This window comes from Bombus flavifrons, chromosome 10, assembly GCF_040668555.2.
Source record: "Bombus flavifrons isolate JBK064 chromosome 10, iyBomFlav1_principal, whole genome shotgun sequence".
Lineage (NCBI taxonomy): Eukaryota > Metazoa > Arthropoda > Insecta > Hymenoptera > Apidae > Bombus > Bombus flavifrons.
In genome coordinates, this window is record NC_138451.1 from 1061195 (window position 1) to 1078233 (window position 17039).

General features: G+C 37.9%; 2 long non-coding RNA genes across 2 annotated transcripts in view; both read left to right on the forward strand.

Annotated features, from left to right (window-relative positions):
- Positions 1-17039, forward strand: part of LOC138183817 (uncharacterized) — a 97943-nt gene that overhangs the window by 51908 nt on the left and 28996 nt on the right. The window lies entirely within an intron of this gene.
- Positions 9999-14516, forward strand: LOC138183824 (uncharacterized). Its single transcript, XR_011174181.1, has 3 exons — positions 9999-12981; positions 13071-13515; positions 14336-14516. It is a non-coding gene; the product is annotated as an uncharacterized LOC138183824 (long non-coding RNA).

Sequence of the window (17039 nt, forward strand, 5' to 3'; positions counted from 1 at the left end):
TGTGTCTAAACTGGGACCAGCAAAAAAACCTTTCGAAATAATGTCATTCGATACGGTTGCAGGGGTCTCCAATAGCAACTCACCCAAAAAGTACATGCTCATTTTCATTGATCATTTTTCTAGGGTCGTTTTCATATCCACGTCAAAAACGCAGCACTAAGAGGATATTATAAAACTCATAAACTCAACGGGAGAGACTGATTCCATAAAAATTATTCTCGCAGACCGATACACAGTAATCACATTCAAAGAAGTCCAAGATTACATAAGAGAGAAAGATATCAGATTAATTTTTACTTCAACAGACTGCCCAACTTCAAATGAACGAGTAAGTCAAACCTTGGTAAACCGGATCGGATGTAAAATTTACTCAAATAAAAAGAGAAACTGGACAAAAGTTGCAGATGAATGTGTGAACGAATATAATAACACCAGACACAGTGTCACTGGATTCTCACCGAATCATTTGCTACATGGAAAGGTAATTGAGATTGTCGCTAAAGGAATAATTGAAAATAGGATTAACCTAGAAGAAGACAAAAAAAAGCATTCCAAAATTCAATGAAGAATTTCATAATCAACAAAGAAAGATAGGATAAGACAAGAAGAGAACACGAATTCAAAATTGAAAATATGGTTTTGGTTCATAGTGGTAAGAAATTAAACAGAAATAAGTTGGATAAAATTCGGAAAGGCTCTATCAAAATTCTGAAAAGGATTTGGAATACAATGTATGAAGTGGATGGTAATCGTAGATGTGGTGAGAATTGTTTCCATTCGAGCGAATTAATTTCTTATGGAGATGATAATCACCAAGAGGGAATTGGCACGGGATGTCAGCACGGGGAGGGGAGGTGTAAATTCTATAGAATTTGGAACACCACTTGGAATCGACTGTTTGACTTTCCCTGTGTTTATTGGGAGTCGGTCGAACGATATAAATACAGAAGGACGGGGACTTAGGACAGAGAATAACACAAGGTTTCAAGAAGCGAAGATTGAACAAAGAAGAAGAAAAGCAAGTTAATAGTTAGAAGGAGAAAGTGAAAAGATATTAGAAGCGAAGAGTTTTGAGGAGATACGGAAGAAGACTTAGAAAATCGATTCTTGAGTTTTCACAAATCGATCGCCTGATTTCCAAAATTATTACAACATTACATACATATAGTTTCGCACGGTTCGTGTTTGATGTGTATAATTATTCTGCGTTTATTATGATCATATTAAAGCGTTTTCTCTTGTTATATTTATGTTATATTTCAGTGTACTTATACGTGGTATACACTTAAAGCATTTGTCACGTGATTTGGATTTTCTAGTTTTAGTACTTGAGTGTTATATTGGATTCCTGACGGTGGAAATTTGATGACACGCGTTGAAAAATTAGAGATTTTATTCGTAACGAGTAACTGCACGCCAGTACTAACTGCAGAATTCTCTTCTGGTCTATCACTGAGTAGTGTGATTCTTATAGTCTAGTGATGAGGATGAGTAATATGGGCAATAATAATATGCTCGGGGAGGAATGACGAGAAAAAAAAGGGTCGAAGTTCGGGATGATTCAGGAAGGAGAAACAGAGATTACGGTGTTTGTTACAGGACGAGACTATGATGTTTGTTGCAGTATGAATAAGGAATTAATCGTCCAACAGTTAATTATTTAACGAGAATATGTATATATGTATATGTAAGTACGAAACTGTCAGCAAATTTTTCGATACAAACTGCAGGCCCATCGGGAATTAAACCGATGACGCGGAAACAATTATTTGATATATTGCTGCAACGCACGGATGAAAACATTCATAAAAGAATTTAAGTATCTCGAGAACATTTTGCTCAACCAGGAGAATTCGAAATTATTCGAAAGAAGTACGCCGAGCGTTTCAGCATAAAATATCTTACATAAAATATGAATTTGAACGTAGATGGTTGTTTATAAGTTACAAGGAACAGGTTTTCAAAATACGATACGAAAGTTGGTTTTAAGAAAAGTAAAAGTACCCGTTGCAAAATCTCGACCTGAACAGACAACGAAATCTTTCACTAATTTATAGGAACTTGGTAAACGACAAAAGGCAGGCCTCCGTAAAAATACAAAGATTAATTAATATTTGTTACCCAAGAAAAGCAAAGATTTCCTGACTTGATGGATGCTTCAATAATATTGAAAGAGATTACAGAATTTCCTGAGCGAGTGACAAGATATAGAAAAAATTATTGGAGTATTCACCGAGAAAGAAAACAGTTGTCAAGTCTGAAAGTTCTCTCGATATTTGTTGATGCGCAACTATCATGAGAACAACGTGATTAATTATTGGAACAAGCGAAAAGAAACTATAATTATTTACATTCAATTATATCCATATTAGTCTGTATTCTTAAAAGCAAAAAAGAAATACTATCCTATTTCAGGGCCATATACGATAATTGCAACCATTGCTGAGGTATATTTACAGATTTGTTAGACCATATAACTGTCCACGTATTAATCTATTTGGAGGATGTAGTAAACAATTTGTCTCGAAGTGAGTGTAATGCTTTGGGCTCGTTACCAAATGGAAATATGACGGATTTTAGCAATTCCAATTTAAATAGAAATTTGGAAATAACTATGATTTAGATTTATATATATTCCAAAGTTTCTTTGGGGCATTAAGATTTAATCTGCCTGTCGCATTGCTAGTACTTAGCGGTTCACGACTTTTAAAATGGACTGTATAATAGTCTGTGAGTACAACTCAAAGACTGAATTTCGATATATCCTGTTCGAGGATCTGAATAACTATCGCCAAGTGTCTAGAGTTTCGAACTTATATCCTTCTTCCACTTTCACAAGGATACCAAATTCCTTTCCCGAAAGGTGGCTGAAAGAATTTTGACCAAGAAAGAATTAATTAACTTTATTAACATTGAGCGCATTCAGAAAAAAAATGAAATAGGATATTTGTTAATATTTTTATATTGGAATCTCTTTTACTATTTACTTACATATGTCGATGTTAAATAATTTTTTATTTCAATCGCAGTTGCGGATTACCTAGAGACATTTATATTTGTCTTCGGTATCGAGAACGACCAAAGCGTAATATTGTCATCTGAATCGATGCTTTGTGGCCAGAATTTTAAACCTCGAATCCAATAATGTATTTAGTACATAAAAATTATTATCTTCAACAGCTCTTATGTAATAATCCATACAATATATTAATTGTTGTCTCAAGGTAAATATATTCAATGGATGTATATAATGGAATTATTAGTTGTTTTTTAATGGCTATTATTTTAGACAAATTTATCTTATCTCTATTAATTTCCTCTGTAAGTGTGAAAAATATCACTAAAGTAGGTGCAATTATGCTAAGGGCATTCCACTCTAAATCTGTTAATAATTCAAAATGATAATATTAATTGCTGTTCGCCATGCTGTTCGATTAGTCTATTGAATATTTGATTTGTAGAATTCCATCTTGTTGCCACTTCTGTTATCAATTTGGTTGGGCACATTGACAAGATTCTGCATTCTTTGCAATTTATCTTTTGCTACGGTGCTGCTATATTTGATACATGTCACTAAACTTCGACACATATCACTGGTAATGTTAGGTCGTTCAAGCATTCTGATTGCGGCTTTAATACTCGCTGCGTTATCAGAAACTACAGCTGTTATTTTACTTTACAATTGCCAATTCTGAAATACAGCCTCTAAACTATCCGTACTTATTTTGCCGGGGAGAATTCATATTAATATTCATATTTGTACATAAATCTTTAGTGACACAAGGTATTGTTATCTATCCAATTCGCCCTGAATTCTTCGTATTCTGATTAACCATTCTCTTAAAATTACATGGAACTTTCCATTTAACCGAATTTCATCACAATTAGCAGTTGACGTCGAAGCTCGATCTCGCGGTTGTCGAAAATCTCCTCTCTACTAAAGTTTTTATAAATCACAGTTGGTTAAGTGACCTTTCGTTCTTTTTCTTTTTTACTAATCTATATAGAGTATATATATTTATTAAAGAAATTTCCACCCCCCCCCAAATAACTCGCGCTACCACTTCAATGACATTCTCATAAAACAGTATGTCGAGACATACTGATCAGCCCGATCAACTTCTCCCACGAACTTGATGTAATTTATAATTATAATAGCTTCTCTGACGATAGTCCAAGTTCCATGGCGGAGAGTTCTTTCCACGATACCCATCTCTGCATTATGCCAATTTATCAATAATGTGACGATCCTTTTATCCTTCCACGCTAGAACCAAATTATTATTCATGCGATTTTTTATCCCATCTGACAACTCTTTTCTATTTATCAATATTGTGCCGGCCAAATAACATTTTAATTTATGTAATTCAGTAGCCAAAATGTAACTGGTGTAATAACGGTCTGTAAACATATGATGTCTTTGCGATCTGGCTATTTTATTCAATAACATTTTATATAAGTGTAATGGAATTCTAGTGGATACCGGAAGGTCTTATCAATGTTTGTGTTGTAAGGCTCTCATAATAAGGCAGAATTCCGCAAATATAACCCGGGAATATATAAATATTCTCTCTGGCAAAATAAGTGCGGATAGTTTAGAGGCTGTATTTCAGAACTGGTAATTGAAAAGTAAAATAACAACTGTAGTTTCTGATAACGCAGCAAGTATTAGAATCTGCTAATGTATAGATTCAAATACCCCGTTTTGTTGGGTTTTTTTCGGAAATTTGCTCGTTCGTTATAAAATAGTTAAGAAATTTGGAGTTTATGTAATCAAGATAACCACTTATTAGCTGCAAACGTGTTGTAGAGTTAGCACCTTGTGTTGAAACTATCTTCACATGTAACATCCGAAAAATTTGCGTAAATCTATCTCTTGTAAATGTGTCGGAATAAAATGGAATGTGGCTTGCTTGGCGCCTTGACCAATATTCTTGTATGTTGGCCACTGGCATCGTCCTCATATTTATAATAACTGCGGTGAATGTCCAAAATTCTTCTTTGGTGATTGTTTGTTCCCTCATTTTTGTTAGGATAATAGAGGTGGTTGAGTTAGTATAACACTGAGGTTAACAGGATGTAATATGTAGCGGCACATGATTTAGAGAACAGTTCAAATCATATTGTTGTTTTGCCTCGGAGTATCAAGACCGTTAGGTTACAAGTAATGTAAGAACAAATAAACTCCGGGCAAAACAATGTCGCTGCTACATACAACCGTCAAACATAGACGAATTCGAATTTTCCGGTTCTCCCCCGACCAGTATAAATAAACGGACGCGATCGCAAGGAAATGAGTTACAGTCAGTTGTCGATCAGTTATCAACCAGTTATCAACGAATTATCAGCGATCTAATTAACGAGTCATTAGCGATCCTATTTTACGATTTATACACTGTTCCAGCGAATCCGTTAGTACGAGCGTCTTTGCGAGCATTATCTGTATACTAATTTATCATTTTAAATATATTCGACGGTTTCAACAACGAGCAATCTCATCCATTAAATCTCAACGACCAACCGCCCTCTACACATAAACCTCTACAAATTGGTAACCCCGAAGTGAGTTGAACATGAGTAACCAACCTCCACATTGATGACCCCGACGTGATAGAAAACATTAAGATGGCGACTACGAAAGACGATGTTAAGGCTACGGGTAGTGTCGCGGTGCAAAGCCTCCGCTGCAACCCTCCAACATTACTGTTTGGTTTGCATTGTTGGAAACGCAACTAGACGCGGTGGACGTTACGTCCGATATGGTGAGTTTCGCGACCCTTGCAAAGAGCCTCGACGGCCAGCTCCTCCAGCAGGTAGAGAGCGTTATAACGGACCCATCAGCCACCGGACGGTATGTGAAATTAAAAAATGAACTCATTCGCATCCTTAAGGACTCGGATAGCGATCGCGTAAAAAAGTTGGTGGAGAGTGAAAAAATGGGCGATAGGAAACCGTCCCAATTTTATCACCATCTGAGGAATCTCGCCAGCCCCTCCACACCAGATGAGTTTGTCCGATCGCTGTGGAAAAATCGGCTCCCCGCCCGCACCAGGCGCATACGATGCGATCAGCGGACCTCATCGCGGAGGAGTTCAAATGAGATACGGGACATACTTCGCAGGTAGCAACGATAGCGGACCACCCGGCGCACGCGGAACCGGCTGAAGCTCCTGGCTCGCGCTTTTTAATACGTTTAACGACCAGATAAACCAATTAAGGGCCGAGGTGAGTGCGATGAACATTAACCACCGTCCGCGTCGGCACTGGCGATCAAGATGTCGGAGCCGTTCCAGGTCGCGAGAAAGGACGCATGATTCCGGCCTGTGTTATTATCACGAAGTATTCCGCGAACGTGCGAGAAAGTGTCGATCTCTGTGTAAGTGGAAACAGGAAAAGGGGACCAGCCGTCCGTAAACGCGGCGAATGTCGACGGCTTAACACTAAACCTACCGACATTTCGTGCTACCTATTCCTACCGGGCGCGGTCAAGATGACCGCTAATTTAAAAAGAAATAGTGTATTTTCCACCAATCACGGGGAGACGCAATCGCGAGGAGAGACGTCAACGGGAGTCGTAAATTCCCATTACGATTATAATAATCGATACCACGAGTTGATCGATCTGGTCTAGGTAGAGGGTCGCCCGACTTAACAAATAGTTTTTATAATTTAACTTAAATAATGGTTAATTTATAACTGAATGTATATAAAATGATGATCTGTCAGGAAATATCGTCCAAATTCACTTTTATTTAATTTCAATTATAGACTTAAATAAAAATACACTTTAATTTATATAGAGATATCTTATTCAACTCTGCTGCATTGTTTACAAATTATCTTATTATCAAATGTACATTTACCGCATACATATTTCCCTCATGTTGAACAGATTTTCATAGTTCTGTAACCTTTACAATTTCTTACTTGAGAAGTTTTTCGTGATAATGTATCTGAACTTGTTGATAGTTTTATAGCATGATTTTCTTCCCACGATTCTGTATACTCAACAGCGACCTCTGTAGCTCATTGGAATAAAAATTCCTGTCTTGAAATATTTTCACCTCGTATTTAGTGGACACCGGTGCTGACACTTGTGTTTATTCGCGCAGTAAGATCCGCGGACACACGAACAAAACCGACTACGAACTGTTCGCGGCCAACGGAACGCGGATCGCGACATACGGTACCGTTACAGTTCCACTCAATTTATCGCTACACCGAGCTTTCAAATGGCGTTTTGTAGCCGATGTAGCGATGTGCAAACGCCTATCATCGGTGTTGATTTTCTGAGCCATTACGGGTTGCTCGTAGACCCTTGCAACAAACGGCTCCTCGACACAACGACCCGACTATCGACGAAAGGATTCGCCGCCACGGCTAACGTGGCATCGATAAAAACAATCACCACGGATTCACCGTACCACAAACTGCTGACGGAATTCCCCGATCTCACGAGATCGCCAGTGTTCCGGAGAAGTACAATACGGCATGGGGTGCAACACTACATCAGCACGACGCCCGGACCTCCTGCCCACGTCAAACTACGCCGCCTCGCCCCCGATCGACTCAACCAGGTGAAGGCGGAATTCGAAGTAATGATCGAACAAGCTGTGATGCGGCCATCGAGAAGCCCGTGGGCACCATCCTTACACATCGTACCGAAAAAGGATGGAGGGATTCGACAGTGTGGCGACTATCGGGCATTGAACGTCCGCACCATCCCAGACAGGTACTCACCACCGCACATCGAGGACTTCGCGCAGAATCTCCATGGTAAGCGCATATTTTCCAAAATCGATCTCGTTCGCGCTTACCATCAAATTTCGATCGCGCTGGAAGACGTACCCAAGACAGCGATCACAATACCATTCGGGCTATTCGAAGCGATCAATATCAATATCAATATGTTTGGGCTTCGAAACGCCGCTCAAACATGCCAACGATTCGTAGATGAAATCACAAGAGGCACACAGTCGGCGGTTGCGGTGTTACCGAAAGTTTACGTTGATAAGGGATCTTGCCGAATGTGATTAAATGTTTTAGGTGCCACATGTTTGGGCATACGGCAAATAAATGCAGAACGATAAGTCCGGGCAAAGAGGTCTGCAGGAAATGCGGAGAAAAGGATCACACAATAGCTGTGTGCCCAAATGAGTCTCGCTATGCTATATGCAGTAAGAAAATAGGTGCTAGATTTAATCACGTGACGAGGTCACTAGCATGCCCCAGCTATAGGAAAATGTTGAGGCAAAGTAGCCAGGAAAAAAAATGAAAATACTACAAATTAATCTAAATACATGCAAGATGGCGCAAGACATGATATATCAGTGCGCGATTGAAAATAGGCCGGATATAGTAATTATTTACGCGTACATAGACGATTTCTTAATTGTATCCGAAAACGAAGAACGACACCGCGAACAGTTGCGGATTTTGTTTAAACGCCTCGACGAATATCGAGTCGTAATAAATTGGCGTCAGCGAAATAAAATTTCTCGGTTACACGGTTACTGTCGAGGGGATAAAGCCATTAGACGAACGCGTCGACACTATAATTAAAGTACCGCTACCTACGACCGTTAAAGATCTACGAAAGTACCTCGGTATGATCAACTTTTACAGACGTTTCATACCGGGGGCAGCGAAAATCCTTCAACCATTCAACGACTTGTTGAAAGGCACAACGAAGTGCAACGCATATATCGAGTGGTCCGAACAAGCCGAAAATAGCTTCCGCGAGTCGAAACGCGCTTTAGCTAACGCGACAATGTTAGTGTATCCGATTCCTGGCGTGCCCTTCAGCCTCGCGGTTGACGAATGCGATTACGCCATAGGAGCGGTACTCCAACAGCGCTTTAACGATACCTGACAACTATTAGGTTTTATGACAAAATCGCTATCCCCCGCACAACAAAAGTACAGCGCGTACGACCGAGAACTACTCGCGCTGTACACGGCGGTGAAACGATTTAGACACGCCGTCGAAGGTAGAGATTTCACTATTTTCACCGACCACAAACCAATTATATACGCGTTTAATCAAAACCTCGACAAGTGTTCGCCGAGACAATTTAGACACTTAGACTACGTCGGACAATTTACGACCGATATCCGACACATTAAAGAGATAGACAATAATGTAGCCGATACTCTATCCCGAATAGAAGCGAATAGAATACGATTTCCCGATCAGGATGTAGGAATTTATTGCGATCTCACGAACGAAACCCCGCGACCGTACGTACCGGAACTGTTACGTCGCACCATATACTAATCGTTACGTGGACATTGTCATCCGGGTATGAGCGCCCAAATTAGTTACTGCATTAAATTTGATATAATTCGCAATTCTCATAATGCTGAATAAGTGCAAACAAACAAATTTTTCCACCCAAGAAACTAATTGTTACATATAGTAATAGAATTCAAAAACAGATAACGGCAAATCACTATAATACTTTTATCTTCTCAGCAACGAAATCTCGCTAAACGTTCCGATCAAAACTAAAAAAAATTAAAGGCTTCACAGAAAAAAAGGAAATAATTTCTGTGCTTTACCAAAAAATAAAAAGATAATTTAACATCTTTGATAGTTGTTTAATAGATTTCTCGTTGTTCAATATGCATAAATGTAACGCAACTGTTGTGGACGTTATTTGCAATTACATCACACAAGTTTTCGTCCGCGGAAATATAACTGAATTCCTTAAAGAAAGTCAACTCTAAGTAAATTCTTTCAACCCTGACTCTGCAAAGAACAAAAGTTCAACAGAAGGGAATCAGATGGTGCAAAGTTTGGGTTATATGTGTGGATGTGGTAGAATTTCCCAGCCTTTTGATGGTTTCAAGAGATAATTACGCAGTATGTTGTCGCACGTTATCTTGAAGAAAAAGCACTATTTCCCAGTAGCTTGCAAGCTTCATATTCTTTTGAAGCGTCTTTCTGTAGCATTGACCATTTACAGTACACTGGTGTTCTGAAAAAATCTCGAAGAAATTGGACCTTTGGCATCCCAAAAGACATTTAACGTCGCTTTACCAGCCGATCGTTGCGTGCTGAATCTTTCTCTGCTTAGAGAATTTGGATGCTTCCACGTGCTTTGCTGTTTTCCTTATATATATATGATGGATCCAAATCACATTACAAGTCACAATTCTTTCCAATAATTCATTTCCTTCGGTCAAATAGCATTCTTCAAGTTCCCTGCACACACGCAGTCTGGTTTCTTCGTGATTGTCAGTAAGTTGTTTTGAAACCCATTTTGCACATGTTTTACAGAAGTTTAATTTATTGTGAATGATAAAATAGATTGCTAATTTAATCGCAGAAGTCATTCGATGGCTAAGTAACCCAAAAAACTAATTTCATATTTTCGAAACTATTACGATTAATATGATTGATTATCTGTTAAGCGGTCTAATAAATTCGGTGTGCTAGATTTATCGAGTTCTCAAGTTTGTAGTATATCTTTAGGAAAAATTATAATTTCGTTATTTATATACACATATCTAATCGCAAGATCTCAATTCAGCCACCAGATTTTCATAAGACGAAGTCAAAATATGTCATTGAATAAACGACAACGCCTCAACGTTACATTTATGAGATTAAATAGCTTTTGTTTTTTGCTATCTTGGACACAAACAATGATTTTAACATCGATTTCTGCTTTTCGAAGTTATGTTAAAACAAGATTTACAATTTCAAAAAGCTTATCCCTGAAGCATCATGTTCATTGAAACCCAAAATTATTAATTATCGGTACGAATTTTTCGCATTAATGCTACCTAAACAAAATAATAAAGCTTACTTAGCAATTTTCCAACTTCTCCTATGTTTTGCTACATCAACGACAGGGATGAAATGCACTTCCGTACCATCAAATCTTCTTTTATACTGTACTTTTCCTAAACATTTATTGACATGATATAAGTCATATGCAATGCCCTTAACACTGTTGCCTTTTTTTAAAGCATGATATATCGCTTTTTTACCTTTTATCTTTCAAGATGCAAAGAAAGGTTTAAGATACGATTTATTCAGAACGAAACGTACACTTGTACAGTTATAAAACGGCTGATGACTATATCATCAACAGAATACAGATTAGGTTGTATTAGGTTATCCAAAAAGTTTCTATCGTTTTATAAGGAAATAATAGTATAATAATAATATTTTTTATTTTATATTGTTTCATTGAATTATGTCTGATCTACTTTGTTCAACAGTTATTTCTACATATCTTTTTATTCTATTATTTGTTCTACAGTTAGAACAAAATGGATCATACATAATACAATAAAATAATACAAAACAAAACATGTTGTGCGTCTATTATTTCCTTATAAAACGGAAGAAACTTTTGGGACAATCTAATACGTTTATTTAGACGCTGTCTGATAAAGCGGAATGCGAAGATCGCGAAAAGAACTTTTGGGGCAATCTAATAATTCTAACTTTAATATTTTGTTGCATATTCATTTGCATGTAAAACTACTTCTAAGAGTTTTGGTATAGATTCGACTAATTTTGTTTGCAATGAATCTTGTGTTTTGTCCGTTAGAAAAGACCGATTTTTACTAATATTTTGGATGCTTCATGTAAATGAAGTAACAAATGAAGCACAAAAGCACAAAAACTAAATTTATGTTCATGCAGATGCCAATATTGGTTGCATACAAACCATTTTGCCATGTTATGGCATTTTCACGACTGAGAAATTAGTCAGACCTAATCTCCCAATAAATACAAGAATAATTTTACAGTTGTACCAAAACTTATCACAATCAAACCCTGAAGCTGCAGGATACCATATTTATGCCCACCATTATTTTACTTATACTCCCTTGGCTGATGCATTATTAAGCATGAAATGCCACATAACTGGAACTATTCAAACTAATAGAAAATTTATTCCGAATAATATAAAAAATCGAAAAATTGCAGAAAATGATATCGTTGCCTACAGACGCAGACATATTACTACTGGCTTGGAGAGACAAACGAATCAATGTTTAGCACTTGTGCCACCACAACTATGAAAAACATCACTAAAAGAACACGAAGAGAGGGAACCAATATAGTGAAGCCAAATGTCGGATAAATTACAATAAATATGAGGTGGTTTAAGGTGTAAGTGCCGAAGAAATGTTCTAGATGTTCAACAATATAGTTTATTTAATAACCAACAGTCAACAATCAACACTCCACGTTTTTCGACTATGTTTGCTTCGCTGTTACACTGGACCCTTCGCACTTCGCTGTTCAAGACCTACTGAATCTTTGGACAGATTCTTTTCTTTTCTTGCCCCTCGATATCCGCACTACGCACGCGTTCGTTAGGCGTTCGCGACCGTTGCCACGTACGTCTTCTTCCAAATATTCGACGAAAGGAACGTAGGGATATCGATGGTACATTAGGCATGTCGGCCTTACACTTTCATGGTATAGCGCTTTGTATCGCGAAGCTGTCGGAAAGAGTTCCGTCGTCGAGTGCCACCACAAATATACGGGCGGTGTCGACAAAGCAGACCAGTATACAGCTACATACTGTTTTATACGAAAGCGCCAAAAATGGTGGCGAAAATTTTTTTTGCGGATTGGAAATATCAACAATAAATTCTTACTTATTATATAACGCAAACCAGGAGAAAAAGAATAAAAACAAAGTAACGTATTTGCAATTCGTACGTCGCTTGATGGGTCAATTAATTGGGCATTTTCGTGACGCCGACCCCAAGAATACTTCATCAACTTCTGGAACAGCAGAAAGACTAAACGGCCTTTTACATGTCATTCGGCGAGATGACACAAAAGGAAGTGAAGATTGTGTTGCAATCGGAAAATCAAAAGTAGAAGAAGAGATTCGATGTACTATTATGCCACTCGTTTGGTTAAACCGGCCCTGCATACACGCAATTGCTTCGAAAAATACCACACCGCGCAAGAATATGAAAGGAGTCATAAACGTAGCAAAAGTAAGTACGTTTTCCTAGATTTTGACAAAAAATTCTGTTATATCCAAATAAAGTCCTAGTTTTTATAACGCAAGTGTTTTCTCACATAGGACTAACACCAATGACTAAACGGATAACAGAAGAATTAAACGAAGTGGAACTAATACAGTGCATGAAAATAATCTTGAAACCAAGCGAAAACATGAAAAGATCAAATTCCGTACCCGGATTACCTATAGAAATCATGGCTACAAGCACAGAAGATAAAAAGAAGAAAAAAGGATAGTAACATGGGGAGCCAATCATCCTACAAAGAACTAGTACATTAAAATAAAAGATCAAACGCAACGGTGAAAAATTACTAGCGTTGCTGGAAAAGAAAAAGAACAGCAGAATAACAGAGAAACAAAGAGAGTGGATACGAAATTAGAAAAACCTTCCACAACTCCATAAGAAACTACTGGAAAAGTAAAATTAAAAACATATCCAAATAAAAACCCAAAGAACTTTCACCATCGATTAACTGCGTTTTACGCCCCAAAAACCACAACATAGGTGTTACGTCGCGCAAGGCATCTGCACGCCATCCGGCGCTGCTTGACCGCCAACGGTCTGCGCACCGTCCTTCGACCCTCAATAAATCCAAGGAACCCGTAAAACGACAGCTTTTAATGCTATTATTTTGACATATGTCGTCAATTTACGGAATAAGCTCCATATCCTAGAGATGCTTTCTGTTTATAGCCAGTTTAGAAAGGCCCTTGGATTTACTACACGCTATTAGGAAACCCGGAGAAAGCAGGTAGTGACTTAGCAAAAAACGAATGTTTAATTACCGGGAAATCCAGGTTTTCCGTTAAACAAGACATCAACTAGCAACATTGGTAGGAGGCTCCATCCCCTCTAGTCATTCTTTAACATTGACTTAAACCAATGGACATCATAGGTCGTTGCCCTCACTCTACTCACGAAAGGTGTGAACAACGAATCCACGTCCTTAATAAAAAGGGAAACACCCACACCGAGTTTTCTTCTGTAATCCTACGAAAACGAACTACAGTGTTCCTACAAGCTTCATCCTGTCGATTACGAGGCTACTTCGGTTGTCTCTCTTACTCGTTCCTTGACTACGTCATATCTTAGGATATCGTCTACGTTACTACATATCAGTGTAAAAGTGTTGAAAATATATAACGTTTATAGCTCTGTTAATCACAGTGTTATACTTATTCAATCACCTCTATTATCCTAGCCGAAATAAGGGGATCGATCTATTCGTGGTGTCGATTCTTGCAATCGTAACGGGAATTTACGACTCCCGTTGACGCGCCTTCTCGCAACCGCGTCTCCCTGCGATAGGCCGAAAATACAATAGGTGATATACTCTGACACAACAAGAACGGATACAAATAGGAACTCATGAAAGCCGACATGTACCGTCACACAATTCGAGGAAGGCAATAAGATAATCATTATCGATAACCATGAGAAACTAAACATACTAACATAGGGAAATAACATTTATTGTCTGGATGGCTATAAAGTACAAGGAAAAAGCTTAGGATATTGGCAAAGACGCCTGAATTCCAACTGAAATATTCAGCATATACCGAATGGGAAAAACGGTCAGGGTCTACTTGGGGGTACGTGACTGCTGGGCCGCATGGGCACGCTCCGCGTTACATAGACGAAACTTCGCGAGTATCTCCAAATAAAGGGCCTAAAAAGGCTAATTTGGGAAGTCATAAACTAATCGTCTATACTAAGAGCACGCATTGAAACAGTCCACACACCAAATAGCCACATAAGAATATATCAAGTAAAAAGCATAATCGCGCAAACAACGAACAAACGGAAGCAACGCAAACGCAGTTGACAAGCCAGATTTAATCTTATCTGACATTTCCGCAAATTAAAATAAGTTAGATCTAACCTTCAAAAATGAGCAATAAAAAAAATTATCGAATTTGGTAGGATAGATTTAAAAGAACCTACCTATCATATTTACACACTTTTCACACATCTACTCCTGCAGCATAATATTTAACAATTGCCTAAACGCCAACTATTTCTCCATTCTGGAAAACAAAAAAGGCAGTAGCATTAAAAAAAGAAGGAAAAGCAACAGTGATCCTGCCAGCTATACCGATCAATTAGACTCTTACCCAACATTAATAAAGTATCCGAATCTATGATAAATAACACTATATACATTGAAAATAACCTAATTCCGGACATCCAATTTGGCTTCAAATTTAAACATTCAACAATACATGCAATTGCAAAATTCATCATATATCTCTTGGACAAGAGACGCGAGTGATTGGGTCGAAGCGGTATTCAAAAATTTAGAGAGGGCATTCAACACATTCTGGCTGGATTTCTTTCTTTAAGCTCGAAAGAAAATAGCTTTCCACACCACGTAATAAAAATAATTTGGAAATCACAAATTAATATAAGCAAATTCAAAACAATTCTATTCGGGCCGTACATTTCCAAAATGTCAGATGCAAAAAAAAAAGTTCCGCCTACACGACATCTACGATACAATAGCAACATATCCATTCCTAACAAAAAAGTCGTTCGCTATTTAAATATACATTCGGATTTCAAATCGAACAAACACACGAATCTACTGCAAACAACTGAATAATAAACTAAAATAGGTAAAAATCAAATTGGTTCTAATGTAAGTGACTGAGATCATACTCAATATATATTTAGCCATTATATACCATTTATAGGTTTTAGATATTTTTTGTACAATAATATCGAATAACAAAACCAGTTATTTCAGCCAACGCTCATACCGCATTGAGTACACTCGTTCTCGCACTCTTCTCTTGAAGAAAGGAAAAACAATATCGTAGAAAAGTACCACTTTTGTAGCGACTTAAATTCAATCATTAACTGAAATGTTAAAAATGTAAATCCGACACAAAATATTGTATGGCTACGTCATACTGTCGCGTAACGGTACTTTTGCCAAAACCACATTCCAACTGAAATTCTTTCTTTATTGAGAATATACACGTGTAATATGTATTTTCTCGGGCAATAAATGTTATATATATGTCGGGTTCACATTATGATTAGGATTAAGGACGTGAAACGAATCTTCATTTGGATTAGATTATTGTTATGCAATATTTACTAGTGCAAATAGGATTATTACAGAATTTGACGAGTAACCGTCGTAATTAGATACTCGAGAAGCCAATGACAATGATCCTAGGTTCAATAACGAATCCGCGGTCAACGGGATAACAAAATGCCCTTTCTTTCAAAGTCCAAGTTCTACTCAACTTGCTTGTCTACGGTGCAAGTATTACTAAACTAACTCTTTGTTAAAACGTAGAATATTCACCGAGCATAAAGATGCTATGTAACTCGCTAATGTGACCTCACGAGAGAATAACTTTCCGTCGCGATGATGCTGCGGAGGAAAACTATGATGGGGTGTGTCTAAGGACACGAGATCATCGGGTTCGTCGAGAGATGGAAACGTCGTTCGTGAGAAACATAGATTTCCCCTATCTTCCCGTAGTTGGGACAAAGACTATTTGTCTGTTTGAAGGACTTTAGTTAACTAAAGCTTAAGATTTATAACGGTTCCTCAGGCTAGCTGAACATGTACTGTGGAGATGAAGAGGGTCTGCGTGTGGTGATCCACGGACAGAAACTGTTGGAATATTTACTGTCGAGTGCCGCTACAACTATCTCTTTTTGTTGAGGTTATTTGGTGTATAAACAGAGAAACTCGTCGATAAATTGTAAGGTAGAAAATATATTTTAATACAGAAGTGTAATTATAAGTAAGAATACAATTTGAGCTGGTCCAGACCCGCACGCTAGCAGTGTTACCCTATAACTGAAAACCCCGAAGCCAAAGTCGCCTGTCTACTGTTTATAGTCTGCCTCCGTCGCAGTCTCTTGTCTTTACGCTCTCGATGGCTTCAGTGCTTGAGAAAAATAAAAACAACAGATGTGGAGTTTTCTTAAAAGTGATGACCACTTCAACACTTTTTGAGGAGAGCTACGCTATTATTCCATACCTTTGTTAGACAAAACGTTCATCC